The following is a 24,438-nucleotide window of genomic DNA, read 5'->3' on the forward strand; positions in this document are numbered from 1 at the left end:
TGTCAAACATTTTATGAATTAATAAATGTTGACGTATTTCATACTGCAGAGAAACAGCTTCTCTTAGTTGATTAGGATGCATACAAGATGAAGTCATTTTTCTGTCCTTCCACAGAATCCTTTGCTTATCTGTGCGTAGCATTTATCACACCACATTCCAATTAGTTGTTTCTCTCTCCCTTACACTAAACTAGTAGCACCTGGAAGTTGCACTCTTTATATCTGTAACTAACTCGAGCATCTATTACAGTGTTTATTTAGAAGGTACGTTGTGAATATTTGATCTACAGATTGTAAAGACCAGCTGAGTTTTGTATTCTTGTAGTTGACTGTTTATCAAATAATAAATTGTTACATCTATCAGATTATGTTAAAGGAAGGTGAATTCTTTTTTTCTCCTCTGACTAGAAAATTTTTTATTCAAGATAATTCAAACTCCTCCCAATCACATGTTGAAAACCTTAAAATGCATGCTGCAACACAAAACAGTGAGTGGGAAAATGAAAGTTCTCATGTGTACACTATTGGTAGTTAGAGGGTGTTAAAAGCACAAAATTTAAGAAATTCAGTCAAGTGTTTAGGAGGCAATGGACTAAAGCATACTGAAAGTTTTATTTTTATCCTTGCCAACTAGGAATCTGTTTAATATTTTGAACATGACATAAATATAGATGGCTTTCTTCTGAATGATCTTTGAAGTTCCACGGTACATAAAATACTGGCTGCACTAAAATACTGTTCTTACTAACATCTTAAGCCAAAAAAAAAACACTGTATTTTTTTTTTTTCTTTTCCTCTTTTACTTTATCTCCTTGCTTTTCTTTCTGATACGAATTTTTTAGGATAGAAGGTTAGGGAAGAACTAATATACATTGAGTGTTGATAAATTTCTAGGTCCTTGGGGGTCACTTGAATCATGTATTTACTCAATCACTTGAGAAATACTTGCAGCCATGTGCTGCATGATGACGTTTTGGTCAACGACAGACTGTATATACAATAGTAGTCCCATAAGATTAGTACCATAGAGCCTGGGTTCATAGTAGGCTATACCAGCTAGGGTTGTGAACACTCTATGATGTCTGCACAACATGAAATCACCTAATGATGCATTCCTCAGAATGCATCCCTGTAGTTAAGCAACACATGACCGTATTAAACATATTATGCTCAAGGCATTATGCTAGATATTTTGACTTTTTAAATTTAGTTCTCACAACAATCCTATAAACTATTATTATGCCTATTGTATCGATGAAAAAATAACAAATGGAAGCATGAACACTAAACAAAAAAGTTGCCTCATATTATATAACTAGTAAGTGTTCAAAAGAATTTAACCCAAATATTTCTTACCCTGAAATCTATGTTCTTTCTATATCACCACAAATGTTATTCTTAGCATGCCTCTAATGTTTGTTAAATGTTAAGTCTTTTCATTCTTAATTTTTAATTCTGCCAGATTCCTTCATATGTTAAGTGAAATTTGGACTTTTTGTTTGTGTTGAAGGCAAACTAAAACACACTTTGGAGAACACAGGGCATATAAGAGGCCTCCGATTTGGCTCAATCCCATCCCGGGGAGCCTTTCTCATGGCACATATGCCTACGGCTGGTTTTGTATCACAACAATATACTACATGTAAGAACAAAAACTAAGATTTGTGATGGAGTGACTTGCTTAAAACTAACTACAAGATTTCTTTCTGTCCTTGTTTACCATGTATTTAGTTATAAAACCAACCTTTTATAATTGATATCTACGTGAAGATTTAATGGGTTGATTCCTGATTTTGAACTTGTTTCTTCAAACAAAAAAATTTGCTTTAACTATGACAGAAACTTACCTGTAACACTATAAAATATTTTTTTAAATGCACAGTATACTAATTATTGTGGTTACACTTCTCTTTGTTTAATTTTTCTAGATCAACAGTTTACAACCAGGGGATATTTTGCCCTTCAGGGGACTTTGGGCAATGTTGAGAGACATTTTTGTTTGTCACAACTCAGAAGGGGGTCTACCATAATCTGGTAAACACACACAAAATGAGGTGGGTAGATTACAGTAGCCAGGAGTTTTACAAACCATCCTATAATGCACAGAACAGCCTCCTAGAACAAAAAATTTGATGACCCAAAATACCAATGGTTCTAAGTTGAGAAACCTTTCTCTAGATGTATTCAGATCATCAAAACCAATACTATATCATAAATATACTGCTATCTTCTTTTAGCTGTTGTATATGGTGAGTTAAAGAGAAGAAGGATGAACATTTGAGAATTTAACAATCGTTGACAGATAGCCATGACTTAAAATATTCAAGACAGATAGAACTTGGATAAGCATTTTCTTAAAATGTTGACATCAGAATTGTGTATTAAGAAGAGGTAGTGAAATTCTATCTAGCAGCGTGCTAATGATGAGCCCTAGAAGTTTGCTCTTCAGCAAAGAAAGGCTAAAAGATGGCCCTCATCATTTTTCCATGAAAGCTTCCTGAAAGCTGACCTAATGAAGGAAGAATTTTGATGTTCATAGTTTGTTTGATGGCTAATTACGGGAAGTCAAAGCTCAGGAACTGACTTTATCCTGACAAGAATATTTATAAATATCAGTGCCTTTTAAGATGGAAACTAGAAATGGGAATTATTAAGGCTCTGAGTTACTAAAATGGGATATGTTAACAATTAACACTGATTAAACCTTTAATATTACACTTATTACCTAATTTAATTTCCACAATGACACTAAGAATAAGTATCATTATTGTTATTATCTGTTTTAGCAGCTAGGTTATCATCTAGTTCAAAGTCACAGAGCTGGAAAGTTGCGGAGTTGGGACTAGAACTGAGATCTTCCTACCCCAAGGCTGCTTATTACCACCGCGTTATTCTGCCTCATCGTATTAAAACAACAACTAAGAGCAAATGCGGCTGGTCACAAATAACCACTGCCCCACAAAATACAACAGCAAAACTGGAACTTTTCTTACTTGTAAGTTATATAACCTGGATAAATAAGAACTTCACATTTGCTGTTTTAATCGTCATTTCACTGTGAAGTTACAGAGGCTTTAATGCTCCTTTTTAAGTCAAAAGAGATGTTTTTCACAGCAGGTGCTCTCCATTTATGTGAACTTAACATGTTTCTGCCCTGACAGTTTAAAAAAGGGAAAAGACAGACCTGTAAAAAGCAAAAATCATTTGCTGCTGCTTACCACCTGAGGGAAAAAACGGTTTGTTCTTTACATTATCCAACGCAAAAAATAACATAAGTAATTTACTTTAAACTTAGACCTTAACATTTGACCATCTAACCAAGTCTCTTTCTTGAGAATACACTATGGTAATATTTCTGGGACTTGAGAAGGTTAAAGTTGAAAATAACAGCTTTGATGCAGGAGCAAGTTTTAAGCTCCTATTCATAAAACTTTCAGTTTCAAATCCTTCGATATTCAAACCCAAATCTTCTCTTTTGAAACATTTATCTTTCAGCCAATTTCCGTGGGCTACGGGAACTATTTCATGCTTTACCACCACTTCTCTTAATAATTTATTCAAGTAATGCATTATCAAGGTAGAAAACAATCTAATATGTAGAAATCCAAAAAGAGAAAAAAATGGAAATACCTGAAGATTCATAACATCAAGGATAAGCACTATAAACATTTCTGTGCATATCATTCTGGAATGTGACATATGAAAATTTAAATTTTCTCATCATCCAATCTCACTTCAATATATTGTTAATGAATAGCTAAGTCAATGAGTTGATATGTGTTACATCATTTTAATGGTACCTAGTACTTTTTGTAACTAAATTATTGTACTAATCCTGTATTTTTGAGTGTTTTTTGTTATAAATAATGTTTTAATGAACACCTTGTTTTATATATCTTTGTATATGTTTCCTGAAGACAATTCTCAACAAAATGGAGTTGTTGGGTTAAAGTGTGCATTTTTATTAATATTGACCAACTACTCAGCAGAAAATTTACACAAAGTTCTATTCCTTCCATTTGGGAATTTGAGTATCTGCTTATCAAAACCTCACTACCACTTGGTATTATCATCTATCTTTTTGACTTATTGAAAGGCTGGTTTAATTTCAAATTTGTTGAGTAATAGTGATGCTAAATTTTTCTTTTTTGTATATTTGTTTCTCATTTCTATTTCTTTCTTGATTACCAGTTTGCTGAATTTTATTTTCCTAATAGTTGTTTGAATCTTATTTGTAAGATTTCTTTGGAAACATATAAAATATCAATTTTGTTGCAACTACTTTTTTCTAATCACCATTCATCTATTTATTCCACAAACACGTGTTAGCATTCACTAAAGCTACACACTGTTCTAGTGACACAAAACAATAAGTAGGAAAAGCTAACAAGGTCCCACTCTCATTGATCTTACAGGCTGGGTGTGGTTATTTATTAGATAATCACAGAAAATGAATGCAAACTTATGAATAAGATATATGTTTTGATGCAAAATATTGCAGTCCTTTGAAAACATAATACTTAGACTGGGTGAATCAGAAAAGTCCTTTCAGAGAAATGATGCTTAGAATGAGCCAACAGGTGGATTTTTAAGCAGAGAGCATTCCCAAGTGACTGGTCAACACCAAACTAAGGTATCTCCCTCCCTACAGGTTTCAATGACTAACTTAAGTTTCTCTCTGACAGTCCAGGGAAAACAGATACACATGGCAGCTACCAGGGCAAAATTATCGTCTAGGTAACTCCAGACTTTACCAAAGGCTTTGGTCTTGCTTTCCCTAGAAACCACTATGACAAGCTAGTAATTGATGCCAATATGTAAGCCATTCTGGCACCAATCTGTAAATTGCGTTTTTAAAAAATCTTGCTGCATTGACAGCATTGATATCTTTGGAAGCACAATACTTCAGTATTGACAACATTGATATCTTTGGAAGCACAGTACTCTGGTACAATGGGCAACAAGCCACGCATTAACCATCTGGAAGGCTGCATTTCCCCATCTGGATGGCTAACCCAACATATTTAAAAAAAAAACTATCTGTGCTGCAGAAAGCTTTCTCAGCAGGAAAAACAGACATGGGTAACTAAGGATAAGTTGAATAGCAATAGGGCATCATATTTGCCTGAAATTCTGGTAAGTTAATATTTAGGATACCATCATGTTATTTATTCATTCAACTAACGAACATATTGTTTTCAATTTTACAGTCAAAATTAACTTACAAATTAAGGCAATGTTCTTATTTTTCTTTATAACTGAAGTTTATTTAGCTCTTAGGAATCATTTTTGCAGAGTTGGGAACTCATTCTGATGATTTCTAGCCCCCCCCCCCCCCCCCAGTTTTCTTTCTTCCCAGGGTAATCTAAATACACAGTAAGCTTTCATGTCATCCGTGGTGTGCTGGTAAAGGTTAACAACCAGCTCTCTGGAGGTGAAGAAGGGGAAAAGCCCTCATTTGTAGAGTTTTCAAGTTCATGGTGTAAATTCTCTCACAGTGGCCAATTTCGAGCTTCCAACCTGACATCATTGAAGGAGGAGTTGGAAAGAGATACCCACACTCAGCTCTAATGAGCTGGTTTGATCCAGCTCCAGGACACCACTATTTATAGTCCTGGAAGTGAGCAACGCTTGTGGTTTGAGGACTTTCTTATGTCTTCACTGGCCTCTGCTAGGGTCTAGTTTTTCTATGTGATATTGAGAATTGGCTTTTGTCTTCACAATGAGCATAACTGGCTAGTGTTTTATCCAATCTTGTAGAACAGGCAAAGCATGTGATTCTTCTGGAAATAACACAATTATCTCTCTGGATGACTCTGCCCCAAACTTGGCTCCTGATGGCTTTGTAGCTCCTGCCATGGAATCCATAATCCCCACAACAATTTCATGGCAGCTGGGTTAGTGTTTATTTCTCTCAGAGACTTGGATCCTGGAAATTTTTGGATATTATCCATGTTCCATGCAAGCTGAGGGAGATTTGGAAAGCAGGGAGTGCATAGCAGACTCGCATTGACTAAACAGACCATATTGCCACTTCTCTACTGCAGCTATGTTGGCCTAGGGACATTCTGCATTTGTGTATCCATTTCGAGAATTTCACATGATCGGTAGCCCGAAAGTCTTCTACTCTTTCAGATTCCAAACCTAACAGTTGACTTCAAGAGATGCCATCCCCTCTAGCGTGCCTGGGTTTTGGTCCTAATGGTTGTTGATAATACAAGATCAGAGCCTGCACTAGCATCTAAACTCTATGGTCTGTTTTTCTAATCCTCTCCAAGCTTCTAATCTCAACAAAGATTTCTCTCTTCCCTGCTTTCAGAAAAACAGCTCTAATTTAATTGTCACGTTATTCCTGATCCAGTAGTACGTGGATACAAACTCTAGCACTTCGGTTTCCCTGGTCTAGCTCATGATAAGAAAATGCTGATATTTAGACTTCCATTTTAAAAATAAACAAACAAAAGGTCTTTCTTTCTAAATTGCCTAGCTCTTGAGAATCAAAAGCACATTGGATTTCACATTACTGTTTTACAATAATTTAAAATATATACATTTGTAAATCAGAGCTAAATGATACCTTTTTTTTCATAATTTACCTTCTTTCCTCTTGAGGCAATGAATGTCACTATATCATTGAAATGTGCGGCTTTAAAAAAAACACAGGTTAAAATCCCCTATACCATACTAGTTCAGTACTGGAGATACAGTGATGAACAAGGCAGACATGCCCTTGCATTTATAGAAGTTACAGTCAAATTGGGATCTAAACTAGTTTCTTAAAAAAAAAAAAAATCCAACAGTATGCTAAGTGCTAAGATGAGAGTAACGCTGGGTGCTGTGTAAGCTCATAAGAAGCACCCCTAACCTATGCTTGTGTAGTCAGCAAAAACTTCTATTGAAAACTGATGGAGGACCTTGACTAATAAACTAGCTTAGGTTAGTGTAGAGGTTAGTGTACATCAGATGTTGTCCAGATTTCTGACACAGGCACCATATATGATTATATTGGCCAAAAGGAAAGAACAATTGAGTTCTCCACAGTAAGGATAGGTCTTGACTAATGTGGAAAAATGAAAGATAAGTAAATGGGGAAAAAAGATAACCCAGAAGCTCCATTTGCTGTGAAATAAAACAAGACCTATAACTATTGCCAAACATATTGAAAGTATAAAATCTAGAATATTGTTTACTTCTCAGATGTCTTTTAAACCCTGTGCAAAACTATGGTAATGATTTCCTTGGCAAGATGAAATGCTTGTGTCTACCTTGCTAGTGATGCTCAAAATAAGGTGTTAACAGTAGATACAAGTTTCAATTTTATTAATAATTGGCTTCAGGATTTCAGATATAGCCCTCAGGATAGCTTAAGGCATTTCCTCCATAAATATTGTCTTTTGGCATCTGGCAAAAGGTTACGTTAACCATTAAAGTGGATATTGCCAATTTCTGAGCTGGTTAATGGGCAAGAAATTCCTTCATATAAACTAATTATTGGTTAGCACTGGGTGAACAGGGCTTACTCTTGACTCTTGGTCAATGGAGAAATAAAGAATAAGAAAGATCTCACAGGTTATAAAATGATAGAGGAAAATATTAATCTCAGGACACCTTTATTAATAACTCTGGAGAACCCTAATGAGCTTTTGTGTATTTGGGTTATATCTCCCAGTATCACTATATTAGATAAAAACTGATTAAGTTCTAAAATATTTATTTAAAATAGCAATAAAATATCTATTAAATGTAACAAATATCATATTATGATAAAATAATTGTTTTGCCAAACAAATATTGAAATATTGAGAAGAGTCACTTTGCTTTATAGTTTTCAAATCTCTTAAATATCTGGTTTAATAAATGACATCAAGATTCTCATATCCGCTTCTGTATTTGCTTTGTTGTTCCATTTTGTTTGGTTGGGTTCATATATGAAGAAAATCTTGTCTCATACAGACATACCTCCATGGAAAAGGGAGGTATGTTTTAATATTTGATATTTGTAAATATCCATTTTTAAATCTACACCAAAACCTGTGAAATGGTAGTTACTTAAAGGCAAGTTACTGTGTGGAATCTGAAACCATGTCCATGAATATTCATGCTGTAACATTAAAATTAATTGATCTTTCATTTTGAATGCAGGATTTTTTAACATCATGCAATGTTCAATGTTGGTTCACTTATTTATGTGTCTTTCAGAATGTTAACACATTACATTATACATTATCAAAATATCAAATTCATTAATATCACCAAAAAAGTCTTTAAGTATTAGGAAGCAGTGATGGACATGGTGATTGCTATAAATTCCTCAAAATGCAAATTTTTTCTTGAAAACTCAAATTTTACCATTGATAACAAATACTATTAGTTGTTGTCATTGAAGTTATAGGATTATTTTTGAGAAATTATCTTCCCCAAAGTCTAAACATAGTCTAAACATGGTTCACCTGTCAGTTGCTCTTTTACATAACATGATGTTTCATAATAAAAGCAGCTGGTTCAGCTCAGAAATCAAATCTTGCAGATGCTTTTCCTCTTGAACTTCCATATAAAACAGAATTGCTTTATGCATACTTTCCATTTTGTCACACACAATATGAAAAAAAAGTTTGAAAAAGGTTATATAAAAAGGGTTGAGCTTTAATCAAATTAATAATTTTTACTGCTTCATTAAGGATAGTCTTAAATAAAACTGGCTTTTTCCCCCTAATGTGAGTATATGGTGAGAAAATACAATAACCACCAATACAGTTTGGTACACTGCCTCAATCTGTGCCAAGACATCAGCAGTATTATCCACCATCACTTTGCCCCTTCAGTATAAATATAAAAACTAAACATGGAAAAAACATCTTTTTATGAGAATATTTTTTGATCTCACAGACCCCCAAAAAGGGTCTTGAGGACCTCCAAGGGTCTGTGGATTACACTGTGAGAATCACTGGTCTACAAAATCCTATCTTACTTGGCCTGCTGTTTCCTATCTGTCATCATCTCCTATTCTCCTGTAACTCCACTTCAGCCACATTAACCTGATTGCTGTTCTTCAAATACTCGAGGCATACCTTTGCCTTTAGCACTGGCTGCTCCCTCTGCCTAGATCAGTCTTTCAAGATATCCAAAAGTCTAACTCCCCAATGGCTTACAGTTAACTCAGCCATTACTCAAACATTTCCTTACCAATGAGGCCTACCCTGATCACGCTATTTGAGACTGCAAATATAAGAACCCAATTTAACTTCTCCTGTTCCATATTTTCTTCACAGAATTTACTACATTCTAGTGTCATATTTATTATAATATTTATTGTTTTATTAAATATTAAAATAACAGCTCTATGAAGGCAAGAATTTTAACTTTTATTTATTGCTGTATCTCCAATACCTAAACTGAGTCTTGCATATGGGAGATACCAAACATTTGTTTAATAAAAGGATGAATGATTCAAATTGTATATCTTCTTGGTTCGTGAGTGCAATTTTTCACTTCTATTTCAGAGGACATTAATATAAATATTAATATATAATAATGATATAGTTTAAAATTTCAGCTATTTTTCACCTCTAAATTCCTTATTCTTGTTTTCTTCTGATTTGTCTTTCATATTAGAAATTTCTCAAGTATCTGATGAAATACTTTCTATTAGTAGTTAATAATGAGGTACTAAAAAGCTCTAGTAGAGGCTCTATGTGCACTTATTCATGGTAGGACTTCACTTTAGCTTGCTCAGGTGGAGATGGAATGGTTTGTCTGGGGTCTCCCACGCAGCAGTTATAAGTAGTCCTTCTCCTTTGGATAGTCAGTATCTCTATGCCTGATTAACATACATTCAGTTACTAAGTTGGGAAAGATTGCTAGTGACCTTACTCTTCAACGTGTAGACTTTAATCCAGAAGTCTGCAAATTACTGCCTGGAGGCCAAATCTAACCTGTTATTATAAATAGAATTTTATTAAAACGCAGCAACACCTATTCATTTGCATATTGTTTATGACTTCCTTCGCGCTACAACTGCACAGTTAACTCATTGCAACATAAACTATATGAACTGCAAAGGTTAAAGTATTAAACTATCTGACCCTTTACAGGAAATATTTGCTGACCCTTAATCTCCATATTTGGTGCAGTTCCTCTTGGCCATTATCCCTGTTGCCTTGTGCTTTGGTGTACAGTAAACTCTGTTTCAACTTCAGAGGGATCATGCATTCTCCTGCTGGGCATGTGGGAAGTAGGTCTCGTGCTTACTGGATGAGAGAGGATTTGTGAATTTACCTGCTCAGGTAATCCTCCCTTTTCAGCCTTGCACCTCACCTTTGTCTTCTCAGGTAACTGATTAATCCATCCCTACGTCTTTCCAGGATAACATAGCACAAATACTCTTATTTTATGCCATTTCTCTTTTAAGGCACTTTAGTATCGTCTTATGATAAGACACTTACTGTCCTTCTGTTTACTCTTGTTTTTCCAAGAATGTATTAACATATCTGGTTGCTTAATTGATCTATTCTATCTTTTGTTATCCCTATAAATTTAAATTTTTGTAAAATTCTTCTTTTTGTTTTCTAGAGGGAATATAGATAAAAATTATATTGAATCCATCATCCTTAATTTGAAGTCACCAATACTATTTTTAATTTTCTACTTAAGATATGATTGAGTTTTTATTTGTATCCTAATAAATGGGAAATGTAAGCAAGTATCTATGAGATTTTAGTGTTTCATTTTTTAAAAGATCTGAGCTTTGACATATAAGTATTGTGAATATGTGGATGAGTGGGTGAGTGTGAGAGTGTGTGTGCGTGCTTAATTTGTTAAAGAATGAGAAGAGTACATTACATTTGCTTGATATTTTCACCAGGTTTTATTTATATGTCTCAATGGTATGCAATTTAGTGAATAAAAATTCTTGACATTTTTAACTGGACTGCACTTCAACAATAAAAACTGGTTCTTGGGACTCATTTAATGCTTAAAATTTTTATTGTGCATAGAAGGAAAATAGTTCCAAAGGGCTTTTACTATAAAAGCTCAGAATCATAGCTCTCTGTCCTGTCCTGTTCCCCAAGAGAATCTCTTTTAACTCATTTAGTAGTTCTTCTTGTTATTTATATTCCTTGATATATATATATATATATTACATTATAGATAATTATTTTTGACATTTATAAGTTATACTTACATTTATGTATATTACGCACTGTGGTAGCAATAATGGTCACCCCCCCAAATAGGTCTATGTCCTAATAGATTTACATACAAGCCACAAGGTACATTGCAAATGTGATTAAGGGTAAGGACCTTGATATAGAGAGATTATACTGAGACATGAAATAATCATGTTTAGAAGGAAACAGAAGAATAGAGTTATAATATTCACAGAGGAAAGCTTCCCTTAACTTTAATGTTAAAAAAATCCCACAAACCTGAAGGAAAAAAGAAGATGAACTGGGCTATGTTAAAAGAATTTACATTTATCAAAAAACACTATTAATAGAGCACAAAAGAAAGCCACTGTTTGGGATAGATTATACTACATATCATCAATAAAGGACTCAGAATATTTACGAGAGTCCTAAAAATGAAGAAGAAAAAGAAAGAATTTATAAATGGGCAAAAGGCTTGTTTAACCGCTACACATACATGAACATATGAAAAGTTATTAAATATGAGCTTCATTAATCAAAGAAATAAATGCAATAAACACAATGCAATACCACTGGACACCTACCAGAATGATGAAATGAGAAAAAACAAACACCAAAAGGCATGAGCCAGCATGGGGAGCAACTGGAACTCTGATCTCACTCCCAGAAGGTTGTAAATTTGTAAAACCACTTTGGAAAATTATGTGGCAGTCCTAAAACTAAACAAACGCTTACCCTATGAATTAGCGATTCCAGTCCTAGAAATGGACTTACAAAAAATGAGTACAGATGTGCCCTAAAGGTTCTGTATTAGAATATTTATAACAATACAATTTGTAAGCACTGAAAACTGAGGACTACCCAATGTTCATCAACAATGGAATAAAGAAATGAAGTTTGCTATAGGCATACAGCACAAATTCTACATAGCAACGTGAATGAGTGAATCACAACTACAAGCAACTTCCTGGATAAATCTCATAAAAACAATATTAAGCAAAAGAAGTCAGACAAAAAATAGTTTTTGCTGTATGTTTTCATTACTAAAGCTCAGAAACAGGCAATATCAGTCTATGGTTTTAGAAGTCAGGAAAGGGATTACATTTGATTGGGATAAAGAGCAGAAGGCAGAAGGTGAGGGCTTCTGGGGTACTAGTAAGGTTCTGTGTCTTGAGCTGTGTGCTGGTTACACAGCTGTTTTCAGTTTCTGACAATTCATCAAGCTGTGCTCTTAAGAGGTGTGCACTTACCTGTATTCATACTGTACTTCGATAAAAAGCTACCTATTAAAAAAAGCTCCCCCAGCCAACACCTGCCAAATTTGCTGGCCCACCAGTTTCCCAGTGAGTTACACCAAACATTAAATGCTATTAAAAAGATAAAATATAAAAAACTCTACCATATTTATGTAACGCCAGGAAAATTAAACAAATTTCAATCCTATAATCGAGTCTTCATTAAGCACTTTACTTGCACCCTTATGTACAGTGATGGTGAATGCTAAATAGAACCTATATATTTAACATATGGCACCTCTCCCCCATGTGGTCTTTCCCATCATTAGAAGATGGGCAGGGACATCACACCTGGAACCCAAGACATGAAATCATGGACATACTTCCTACAACTTGAGAACAAGTAGCCCCACATAAAGAAATATAAATTGGTAAATATGGTCTGTTAACTTAAAGAACTCAAATAAAAAACGTGGACGTGACACATGGTTCCCTTTGTGATATATATTAAACATTTATGTATGTGTATATATGTGTAAGTTTGATCACATATAGTGCATAATTGTAATATATACATAGCACATTCAACTTTCTTTTCAATGCATCTTTTTCTGCTTCTGTGTATTTGTGTATGATTATTAATACTGCCAAATATTCAAAATACATGAACTGAAATAGAAAATAAATGATTTGTTTCAAATTATTATAACCCTAAGACAAATATGCAAAATCTAGCAGGGCATTCATGGAATGCTTTAAAATCCAGAGAAAATGGAATAAGGATTAAACTTGAAATGTTCTGTAGAGGATAAGGATTTACTATGTGAATGGTTAGAAGTGCTTCAATTCAAGCAAAATATTAAATGACAGTGTCAAATTCTTAGGCTGGAGCTTATCTATCAAGTTGCTTCCCTTGGCAGTAGCACTAAGGATACATAAAGAAAGAATAAAGTACGTTTAATTCTATAGGAAGAAAAAGTTAATGATCCTAAAAAATGATCATAGCTGCTTGTCCTTGAGTATTTAAAATAATTTTTCTCACCTGGAAAGTTACAAAAATGCTTCTAAAATGTTATTGGATCTCATATGAGATGTAAAGCCTTTAATTTCCCAAGAGCATTAAGTGGGCAAACTCACAAACCAGATTTGACTTTCGCTGTCCTGTCTGTTTGATGACTGACATCACTTACTTTTGTAGAGTTTATAGCATCAACATTGAAGGAGGCATTTATTCCTTCTGAAGGCTTTTTCTGCATTGGCGTAACCTGTAGTAAGCTTTGGTTATGGCCCCACCGTCCAAACTGCTTTGTTTTCCCTTTGTGCCAGGTTAAACTGAGAATCAGAATTTGCATGCTTTCCCACTCAGCGATTTCTTTGAAAAAAAAGTATAGTGTTTTTATTGAAACAATTAATATTTTTTTCACACTTTATTGAGGTATAATTGATATATTAAACTTGCACATGTTTAATATATGCAATTTAATGAGTTTGGACATACGCATGCAACAAGTAAGCTTAATTTTTAACAATATTACTTTATATTCATTAATAAATGATGATATATAATTAAGCACAAAATTTAGTAAATATAATCACAAAGGTATCTTTTTTGTTCCCACTCATCAATTGGTATGAAAATTATTTCAAACACTGTCATCCTAATTTTAAAGAAACAGTCTTGATTGCTTACACTGGCATTTCATGTCTCTGAGCTTATACACAACTCTCATTCTTTAATTTTCAAACTAAAACTGAAAAAGTAAAATTCGTGTTTTATATTCCCTTGAATTAGTCTTAGCCCCATTGGACCTGGAACATATTAAGCACCGTTTTTCCCAGACCATCTGCATTTCTAAAAGCCTTACATTCCAAACAGTAAAAGGCAATAAAGCTTCTGAAAGCTTTAAATCCTGAGATAAGCTGTGCTCTTGTTTATTTTTTGCTTATGTGTCTGTTTTATTGTCTTTGTTTCATTGTCATTTATCTCTTTTTTTCCTCAACTCCTTCCTTCCTTCCTTCTCTTCTTCCTTCCTCTTTCCCCCTCTTTATCTTTCAAGTTATCAAAGAGTGTGAACTTTTTTTAATGCTCTTTGTAAAATTGACCCCAAAGTTATCCAATCAGAATTTTGACCATTATATAATAATTCACATTATATATACACACATTCTCTCTTAACTTTGGGAATTCACTGTTATTTAAAGCAGGATTTCTTTGCACTGGGTTTTATTACTGCCAGTAAAACGTCCTTCAGCAATCAAATGTTGTCCATAAGTTTTTCTTTGACAGTTTTCTGAAGATCCCATCAAGATTGTTACCGGAGAAGATTGAACTTTGTTGCCTAAGAAGTTCACCTCATGAGTATCTAATTTGATAAATTTTAGAACTATCATGTAAGTCTCATATTGTGTTTAAAACTTTTATGGAAAACTTTTTTATCTTTTATTTACTAAATAAATTAGTTTACCAATTAATTAATTAGATTACCATTATTTTCAGAAACTGCAGTTGTGAGAATGTAAATACGTGTTCATCTAAATTGAATTATTGTAACACGCATTTTTTCAAATGATTGATTCTTTTGAACTTTAGAGAGGGCTACAAGTCAACTGGACACAATTTATGCCACAGAATTAAAAGTATATTTGTTAATTCTCTTTCTTGGTCTCTCACTCTCTCTCTCTCTTTCTCTTCATGCCTCTCACCCTTTGGCTCCAAGGGCCCAGCTGTTCTGAAAGTTGGAGTCTCTTTCAGTATAATATGTTTTAAAATTCCAAATAAATAAAACTCTAGCCAAAAATTATAATATTTTGACAAAACTCTCTCTCCATTTATAAACAGCCTGTAGGGAAAAAAACATAATCAGTTTACTTCTGATCCCCACAATCACAACACATCAACAGTTTAAGGAATTGTGGTTTCCCGACATGTTTCTGAAATACTTTGTCTAGGGGTATAGTGCCATTTTATCTGAGATCTACTCTGACTTTCCCAACTCCACAGGATTTTGGTTTCAGTCTATGTTCTTATCTGAGCTATCCTTCCTGTCAGCATAGACAGGAATTACGTCTCTGAGCCGCTTCCCCAGGAATTTCTCTGCTAGAACAGAGTGGGTCGTCAGAAATATTTTCTAAACAGATACACGAATAGACAATATGGACTGGTCCATATTATGGCTCAAACATCACCCCTTCCACATTAACAGGATGGTCCCCTGGGTGACCAGAAAGGGATGGATGGGATGAGCAAGATTTTGCATAATAGATCATTTTTATGATGACTATAGTTATCTGGTATATCCTTCATAGTTTCAAACCTTTGGAATCAGTTGCTCTTTGGAGTTTCCCAATATGACTCCTGCTTGCATTCAAACATTCATAGATGTAATAAATTGTCTACTTGGTAGAAAATTACCCACCAGGACTCTCCTGTCCCCATGTGTCATTAGGAATTATCACTACCCCATCCAAACCCATTTTGGGAACTTGTTTCTTGGCTAATCCTTCTGCCTGATGACAGATATGAGTCATATCCTTCTTTTGTCTATTTGTAAGTAGTTTGAGTGAAGGGAGGAAAACTCTCCGGGCAAAGTAATTATCTTGAATTACATCGTAGTACTAAACAGAACTAATTACAGTTCAATTAAATTTAATGCTCAAATAGAATTATCATTTAATTATTTCAACATCAACAAATACCAGTTGAAATGTAAATGTGTGATTATTTTATTTTGAAGAAAATAGGTGTTACTTTTCAGAAATCAAATGTGACTAAAAGATACAAGGAATATAGCATGGTTCAGCCTTTTGAGAGTTACTCATTGGTATATTTGGTTTTCAAAAAATTTGATGAGTCATGTAAATTGACCTTGAAGAAAGGGACTGACTTGAATTGTGAGGTATGCTAAATTTATCTACATATGTTAATATAAAGCTTCGTTGCACACACTTTGGTTTCATAAGGTCTCTCAGTCTCGAAAAGGGTCCTAAAAAAACAGTATTAAAAATTTCCTGCAGTGAAGTGTGACTGGTTCTCTACTAGTCCCCCTGCCATTAAAAACTGTTGAACTGAACAAAATGTATGAGGCAACTGTCTCCAGGCATTAGAGGAAAGGGAAACTTACATTCTGAGCTTTGTATTAGTTCCAGATCTCTATCTGTGGATTATTTCACGGCTGTGACACGGGAGATATCCCACAGGGGTCCTGCTAAACAGAAGAGACAAAGCTCAGAGGTTGGGACTGCTAGTAGAATCTCTAGAGCATAGCATGGAGAGGAGGAAGTAGGTCAATATTGAACTCTCATTGAGGGTCTTCTGTAAGAACTTGGATAAGGACTGAGCTGCATAGATTCAAGGTAAGACAATATGAGGTTTACCAGAAAGCTGTTCTTATAGAGGTAAGAATAGAACACATGTATTAAAGATTAAGCAGTTCCTGAAGATATTAGAATTCTGACCCAGTCAGAATGGAGGGACCTCATTAGTACCAAGGAATCCAGTTGGCACACCAGAAAGACCAAACCTTTGGAGGAATGTCTGTGCTCTAAAATAAGGCCTACTCTAGACCTATTCTAAGCGCATCTAAAAGCTACCCTGAACAAAGGGAAAATAGAGTTTGCATTCTGAGTCCTGCCAAATTAGAGCGCTGATAAGTGCATTGGGCTTTCCACATATCTCCTTTAACAAAATATAAAAGCAAGCCTACACAAGTTCAAGATCACCAGCCAGTAGTTGAGCTGCCTCCTATAACAAACTTCTTTGTTCTTCTGTGGAAAATAAGAGAAACCAAATCTCTGCAACGGATTAACCACTACTAAAATTTAAAAAACTTAAAAGTTGTTTAAACCTGGACTGAGTCAAAAATAGAAAACCCAAATCTTCCAAAATGTCTATTTATATTCCAATGATATTCAACTTCATCTAACTACAGATTAATGTTCTGTCAAATTTTGCGTAGCATACTAAAATAATTTTATCTTGTTAGATCCCATTATCTTACAGATTATTTACAGTTATCTGGAGACTTTTCATGAAAAAGTAAATCTACCACAGTTTAAAATTTTAGCAGATACTTATTTTTTTCTAAGTTTCCTGTGACTACAATTTTTGTAGTTGACTCCCATTTTTGCTAAAGCTTGAGGTAACAGATCAGTAATTAAACTTAGCATATGAGGTCATAAATGTAATGATAAGACTTAAAAACAACAATCAGAACTGATTTTTAATATTTACGAAATGAAAAAAATCCTAAAATAAACAATTTAATAAAAAACAGTAAAATATAGTTCTTTTTAGATAACTGCCTATAATAAATCACTAATGAATTAATGATGTCTTTTCGCTGAATAGCACACCATTAGGACATGCATTAAAATCTCTTTATTCTTTCAACCTCTGGAATCTGCTGTTACTTCTATTGTCTTTAATTAACACAAATGAATAGTCAGAGAAGTCATCAATATTTCTTTCATTACTCTACTGTATATTTAGAAGTTTCTTGAGAAAGAAGATTTGCTCTCTCAAGAATGAAAAGAAGTCTGTGTTAAAGAAGTTCCTGACTAAAAGGAGCCTGATGCTTGAGTTCTCCCAAAAATGCGCTCTTGTCAATAGATGCTCAACTATGTGAACAACTTTAGTGACGGAAAGCTCATTTCCTTGTGAGAAAGCTCATTTCATTTTTGAACAACTCTGATTGTTACAAGTGAACTGAAATCAATTTTTTTTTTGTTACTACAGCTGCTGCTCATCATTCTAACTTTTGCCAATTGTCTAACCATTATGGTGGTTAGGTTCAGATGCCGCTTACATCATTGACTCTTCTCATAATTAGCTCTTCATCCATCTGCTTCTACCATTTCTAACTCTACCTTTACACTATGTAAGAATGGCTTATTGGTTGATCAGTTGGTTCTTTCTTTTTCTTTTCTTTACCTCATCCTTTATCAAAATTTAAAAATCATTTCCTTCCACTACTCTTACTACTATAGAGATTTTGATTTTGATGTTTTTCCTTGTAATAGTAAATCCTTTGGTCTGAATATAAGATTAGGTAGAATTTTCAATTGTATGGTGAGAAATGCTATGAAAAAATAAATAATATTTCTGAGAAGACTTTGTGGTATGCTAAATATTGTTTATAAGTACTTCAAGTTTTATTTTCTCTTTTTTTCTCATTCTTAAAACATTTTTTGAATAACTATGTCTCTGGAACTCGAGAGGTACCAAGAGAACTCTAATGAACAAGATAGATATGGTCTCTGCCATTACAGAACTTACAGTTTGGTGGGAAAAGTAGACGTTGAACAGAAAAGCACATAATTGATAATTACAATTGTGATAACTAATGAGACAGGTATAGTAGGGGGAGATCTATTCTAGCCTGAAGGGTCACACATGGTAATATTAGTCACATATGTGTTTATAAAATATTTGGAGAGCTTCACAACTATGTAAGTTAATTTATTTCAAAAGTCTTAATAGAAAAGAATTTTGGTATTCAATTGCATTAAATGAAGTTAATGAAAAGCATAGTTTTATTTGATTTTCATCTCTTGCCTTTCTAAAACATATGGTCTATGATAACACAAATATAAGCAAACATAATGAGAAATAGACTTAGCTAGTTAGTCACAGTATATGTATTAATGTTGCTGTTTTTCATTGAAGCAATAGTGAGTAGTAAATGGATAGTAAGTCATATAACTTGTTTTTTCATAGGAATAATAATGGTAATAGAAGGAAAGAGTATGTGTCAGTATTATGTTAAGCTTGTCTTCATTCTCACTTTTTCTTTCTCGCTCTCTTTCCCTCTCTCCCTCTTCCTCTCTCCATCTCTTTATCTCTCCATAATCTCATTTAATTCAAACAATAACACAATATGTAAGTAGTATAATTTCTCCCATTCAAACAGGCAAACTAAAACTTCGAGACTTTAAGTAATTTGCTCAGGACAACAAATTCAGTAAGTGGCATAGACTGAAACTCAAGTGCAATTTTCTCTGATAAAAAGCCTATACTTCTAGTTGGTGGGTTGTGCTTTGACAAACATTTATTAAATGCTTATCTTGGACTAGAGGTTATTTTAGACAACAGACAGATAAAGATGAATTTGATGTGAGTCTTGACTGCAGCCTGGTATAGTAGATAGACGTAGAAGTAAAGGAGTGCAATAATTTCCTAAGACAGAGGAAAAGCAGGGCTGCCAAATCAGTGCTGGTTGGAGGGTTAAAAAAGTCTTCACAGAAGAGGCACCCTTAAGCTCAGTCTGGAAGAAAAGTCAGAGTTTGCCCTCTAGAAATTAGCTGTGTGTGAAAGGATAGAGCAGGCAGGAGAAGTAATAAATATCATAAAATAAAATTGAGGATTCATAAGGAGCCTTATATAACTGAATGGTAGACTGCATTATTAGAACATTTTTTTCTGAAAAAAAAAAATATATATATAGGGAGCTAGAGAGCTGGTCTTTGCAAGCAATGGCAGAGTTTTAATTAATTTAATTTAATTTAGTTTAATTGCTTGTTGATTCTCAATATGGGGAATAATTTAATATACTCTTAATTTTTATTTTAAATATTAAAGAAGACTGCTGTCTTAATTTCTTTCTTAATATGCACTTTATCTAAACCTCAATTTGGAAAATTTCCTCAATTAGGGCAGAATGTATATCTGTTTTGAGGGTAGAGTAATTGATGGCTCAAAGTAATCGATTACACAAATTGTTTGAGGTTTCAGGTTTGCTTTTTCTGTCTATTTGTTTATTAAATGGCTTTCAGAGAATTTGTTTGACATGAAATCAAAAGAGATTTGTGGAAATTGTATTATCTATTTCATGACAATGCATAATGAGCTACTGAATGAAGGATTAGTTACCTCTGTTGTTGAATAGTTAAAGAGAATGTAAGTTTATTTTATTGTCAGCAGAACACATCAGCTTAGACGTTCTCTGCATATTTTGACATTGTAATAACTGTTTTTCTTTTTCCATGGATAACCTCTAAATGCCATATCAAAAGTCAAGATTACTCTTCATCTTTCTAGTTTGGCATGTATTTCTATTCAAGAGCATTTTCATGTATACCAAGAGCCAGTTTGAGCAATTGCAATCATCATTTGCTTCTCCCTGTGCTCCCTTCCATACCTCAACCCCTGTTAATGAGTCAGTTATTTCCAATGAGAGTGCTATTCTCCTCTTTCTAAAGACTGAAACAACAGGAATGAATAAATGCTACATGGTAAACGGGAGATTACAATTCAATGTTGTTATGGACTGAAATGTGTTCCCTCCCACCCAAATTTATATGTTGAAGCTCTAATCCCCGATGTGACTGTATTTGGAGATAGAGACTTTTAGAGGTAATTAAGGTTAAATGAGGTCACAAGGATGGGCCCCTAATCTCATAGGACTACTGTCCTTACAAGAGGAAGAAGAGAGAGGAGAGTTCTCTATCTTTCTCCCTGTGCACAGAGGGAAGACCATGTGAGAAGGTAGCCATCTGCAAGCCAGGAAGAGAGTCCCATCAGTAACCAACCACATTGGCACCTTGATCTTGGACTTCCAGCCTCCAGAACTGTGAGAAAACAAATTTCTGTTCTTTAAGCCACCCACTCTGTGGTATTCTACCATGGTAGCCCTAGGAGTGTAATACAAATGGTAATTAGGCATTTTGTAGGATATAGGAATGAGAAAAACTTACCTCACACACTTGATGGTCTTCAATGGCAATATCTTTGGCAGCCCTCTACAGATACCTTTGTAACACATAGAATCTTAAAGTCCACAAATGATGGATATGAATCATTAAGAGAAATGTACAGCAATATTCATTTTGAGGTATGTAGAGACACATTACTATGTTTTCCTCCATTATGATTATACCTCCTTTCATTCTGTTATTCTTTTATAAGAAGAATTTTACTTAATTCAAATTTTCCCATGTGACATTAAGCAAAGCACTCCTTTGGAAAATAAATTATTGGTACATTTAGAAAAAAGTTAAAACACTGAAATCCCAAGGAGTATTTACATGTTTTAAATGTACTACTCAAAAAACAACAGCATTGAACCTTATCTTGCCAAATCCTATAACCAATAATTACCAGTTCCTGAGATAATATAATGAAATATAATTATCTTCATATTATATTAAAATCTTAGACTCAGCTGAAGATTTTGGACAATTAAAGTTATAAACAAATAATTATATCAGTACGGCATTGATGAATGTTTCTCCCCACAGATAGTGTTAATAACTACAACCATAAGAGCTTTAAAATATTTAATACTTTATCTCACCGTGTTCTTAGATCAAATTTATAATGGGAACTATTACCTCCATTTAAAAACTGAGGGACCCAAATTAAAAGAGTTTAAGTCTTTGCCCAAGGTTGCTATTGTTAAAAGATAAACTGAGGCATATTAAAAATTTTAAGAGTGGATTTGAGCAAAAATCGATTCCAAGTGGGCAGCCTCCAATCTAGCAGATAGAAAGGAGCTCCGAGGAGCTCTACATGACTTTATAGGCAGAAGGGAGCAGGAACAAGGAAGTTACACTAGGCAAAAAAGGGAGTTGGTTGTTGCAAAGTTACTTTCCTTTAGGGTGTGGCGGGAGTTCATCAGACAGATTAACTAAACAGTGCTAACTAGGCCAGTCCTGATTGACTGGTTTAAGATTCCATTTCCAGGAGAGCTGAAACTGTGATTAAATTAAGTCTTGGTTTGGTGAAGCGGAGCTTTAGCATAAGTGGTTTCATTTGGGGCCTGTTGTCTTATTTTTAACACTAAATGTCAAGGTTGAGAGGAGAACTCCAGACTATCTCATTCCAATGTCCTTGTTCTTTTTACTGCTGCTAAAAATGTATATTTGATGAATTATTTTTCACACACAATTCTTTTTTTTCAATATGTGCTTTTGTATTGCTTTGATTCCATTTGTTATAACAGACGTTGGATTGCCTATAAACAGTTTCAATTGATAATATGTCTGGAATGGAAGCAAAATTTAGTAATGTTAGCTCTTAGGATAGTGACTGCAAAATTCTAGTGTATTAATATCAACATAATTTGTTATACATGAGTATTTCAAATATACATTATTACTGAGAAATTTTATTTTTAAGAAAATAGGTCTGGGTAATACAGTAGTGTTAGGGTCTGCAGCTCAGATAAAGCTAATATTTCTAATATCTGGAATTACGTGTTATACCTCAGTATAAGTGAACCTTAGCTGAGATTATGCAGGCAAATCAGAATTATAAATAAAACTCAGAGCTGTTAAGTTACTAAAGATAGAAAAAGCATCTTTAGCAGAAATTTTCTTCTTTTCCAATGATTATTTAAATAAAATGTCAAAAATTCTAGATTTTACAAACTCAGATAATTAAAGTAGGTGATGCTAACACCAATAGACTGAGTTCTTCAGTGATTAGATATTAAAGTATTCTGAAAGATTCTCTTGTTTTAATCATGGACTAGCATGCAAAAGATGAATTAAGTATGGTATTATTTTACCTAGTTTACATATGATTAACCTTTAAAGGAGAAGAAGATACTGGCTCAAGTATTTGTTTTCAAATTAATGGACATTCATTTTTAAATCAAAGGAATTTCTTTGTTAGCAATATGAAGGCACTATGTATTTCAAATAAAATGATTTCTTCTGTGGCTTTTAAAACCATCTACTAAAAAACACGGATCTTAAAAATACAAAAATAAATGAAAATATATGAAACCATGAATTAGATGAACAATTTCAGAATTCTAATAGGGTGGCCAGATAAAATACAAGACATTCAGTTAAATTTGAGCTTTAGATAAACAATGGATAATTGCTTAGTACACGTTGTGGACTCAATTGTGTCCCCCCACAATTTATACAGCGAAGTCTTAACTCCTAGTACCTCATAATGTGACTGTATTTGGAGATAGGGCCTTTAAAACTGTAATTAAGTTAAAATGAGGTTATCAGGGTGGGCCAATATATCTGGTGTTCTTATAAGAAGAAAAAATTTGGACACAGATGTGTACAGAAGAAAGGCCATGTGAAAACACAGGGAGAAGATGACCATCTACAAGCCAAAGAGAAAAGGCCTCAGAAGAAACCAACCCTGCCCACACCTTGTCTCAGACATGTAGCTCCAGAACTGTTGAGAAAATAAATTTCTGTTGTTTAAGCCACCCAGTCTGTGGTACTTTGTTTTGGCAGCCCTAACAAACAAATACAGTATATGTTAGTATATTTTATTAACAAGATTTGGCAATCCTAATTATGAAAAGTTGTCATTGAATATAGTGAAGACAATACTTACAAAGGACTGGGTAAGTGCAATAGCTATTAAATCATTTTCGTTAATGTTAATGTTTATAGTCCTTTCTCTAGATTCTAATAAGCTTTTCATGTAGGGGAGAATTCAGTGTTCTGTATTTACTTAGATTCTACATTTACAATTACTTTTTTTTTAATTCCATAGACAAAATTCAAATAAACTTCCTATATTCAGTTTTTAAATTCATATAGCTCCATACTGTCTGGATATAAAACACAGTCTTTTAGGACCTTTCTAACCTCAAAATTCAGTGATTTTATAATATGGACTTGAAGGAAAAAAACACTCACTTTACTCATATATTTATTTATCACTTTGTTTCTTATTCTTTTAAAATCACTCTTACCCTGTTTGTAATAGGAGACTATATTTTTTGAAGAAAACTTGAAAAATAGAGGACAGAAGAAAGTAGAAAATAAAAATTACTATCAATTCCACCACCCTAAGATAACCATTTTAACATGCATTTGGTCATTTTCTAATCTTCATTTCATTGTATTTGATGCATGTTTTTTTGTAAAAGTTATATTTGTATTAAGATGTGTGTGTCTGTGTGTGCATGCGTAAAGGTGAGTACACACCTCCTTCAAACACGGCCCCCCACACACACACGTATTATCTGGAATCATCTGTATGAGAGAGAAGAAAGACCTTTAGGTTCTTTTACCTTCTGTAGTGGTCGTGAGAATGCGTTTTTCAGATTTGCACCTGCAGGGAGAAAATTCACCACACAGCC

The sequence above is a fragment of the Diceros bicornis genome, chromosome 8 (assembly GCF_020826845.1).
Source record: "Diceros bicornis minor isolate mBicDic1 chromosome 8, mDicBic1.mat.cur, whole genome shotgun sequence".
In the NCBI taxonomy this organism is placed as follows: Eukaryota; Metazoa; Chordata; class Mammalia; order Perissodactyla; family Rhinocerotidae; genus Diceros; species Diceros bicornis.